Source organism: Belonocnema kinseyi, chromosome 1, assembly GCF_010883055.1.
Source record: "Belonocnema kinseyi isolate 2016_QV_RU_SX_M_011 chromosome 1, B_treatae_v1, whole genome shotgun sequence".
Taxonomy (NCBI): Eukaryota; Metazoa; Arthropoda; class Insecta; order Hymenoptera; family Cynipidae; genus Belonocnema; species Belonocnema kinseyi.
In genome coordinates, this window is record NC_046657.1 from 8,126,024 (window position 1) to 8,127,870 (window position 1,847).

A 1,847-nucleotide genomic window follows, 5' to 3' on the forward strand; every position below is an offset into this window, starting at 1 on the left:
AGGAAAATGTTCAAGAACACCTGCGAAAAAGCCGTCAAGGAAGAAAAAGAAAAAAATGCTGCACATGAAAGACCTGCGAATCATTTGAAGGTTTCGGGCGATAGATCGTGGAAAAAAAGCACATTCGTCCAATTTATGAAGAGCTCTCTAATGACGATTTAATGACGCGGTGCTTAGGCGGCCACACTCAAAATTCCAACGAATCGTTCAATTCGATTGTGTGGCGTCTAAGTCCGAAACATTTGAATTCCGGTTACAAAATCGTCGAAATTGCAGCATATATGGCTGCAGGCATTTTTAACGAGGGCTACTCTGCTGTACTTTCGACCATGCAGCTCCTCAATATCACCATCGGGCAATAGTGCAAAAATTTTGCTGACGCCGTCGATGCTGAGCACATAACGCGGGAGAACTGGCGCACCTCATTTTCCAGCAAGGAGGCTTGTACAGCCCGAAGATTTGTAACCCTCAGACAAAACAAGTTTTTTGAAGAAGGACTAATGTATGGATCACGGATAGCTGATTAACCTCTAATTACTGTAAGTACCCAAAAACTTATATTTTTTGGACCAAAAACTTTAAAGCGCGTTTTCTCGAGTTTTCATTTTTACGATTTTTAGAAAACGGTGCCGGTGACAGCAAAAAGAATATACGTCCGATCGAAAAAAATCAAAGTGATCTAGCTTCAGTATTAAATTATCTTCTATTTGAATTAAAAAACTTGGACAAGAGTATTATTTAAACTACTTTTTTTGAAACTTACAGTAAATTTTTTCTTCTTCAAAAAAGTGAATTTTTTTCTTCTTCAAAAAAGTGAATTTTTTTTCAAACTTCCAAAAAATGTGGAATTTGACAACTTATTCGGTATTGTTTTAGTTCATATAGAAAAGAAACTTATAAAAATTTTAAAAAATTTTGTCTGGACTGTTTCAGACACATCGCACGACCTCCATCACCGGCACCGATTAGAAAGTGCAGACTCCAGGCGCTCCGGCAAAATGGTCATAAGTGAACAAACGTGCTCTGAAGAAGGCGAAGACTGTTCTATCGGCCGGAAAGGTGATGTCCACCGTTTTCTGGGATTCACAAGGTGTAATCCACATCGATTACCTCGAGAAGGGTAAAACAGTCACGGGGCTCTACTATGCCGACTAATTGATGCCTACTACCGATTGATTGCAAGTACTATCACTTCACAGAGTGATATGATTAAGGTTGCTGGAATTCAGATTAAGGTACCTGATGCTGGAATATCCATATTTAATATATTTATTTATAATATATTATGTATTCATACTATATTATAATATTTATCATATATTTAATAATAATATTTCTTGCCCATACTTCGAAAAACTATAAAAGGTTCGTCTGTATAGCAAAACTTTCGTAGCGCCCTATGTAGAGTCGTAAACGTTGCAAGAGGTGTCATACTTTATTGTATACTGATAAAGGAACGAAATAAATATAATCGGAATTATCTGGACACCTGGATAAGAAAGCAAAACCAGGCAAATTGAAATTGTTCAGATCCTAATACTTCGACAGCGTGACTATATCGTCAATTTTACGCCTCCGTCACGTCTGATTGCCTAACAGGCAATTCTCAATCCAACTCGCACTGATTCCAACCAAACGAATCAAGATGATTGATTAATCGCACTGGTTCCTACCGAAGCGAATCAGGATGTTTATCCAATCAAATCTATCGAGCTGAAACTGAATGAACGATCTTGGTTTCAATAAATCAAGGTTTTTTATGCAAAAAAGGCTTTTTCCCATAAAAAGTAGTTTTTCTTTTACATTTCTCCCTCGATCGTTATAGAATTGAATTTTAGTTTTAAAAC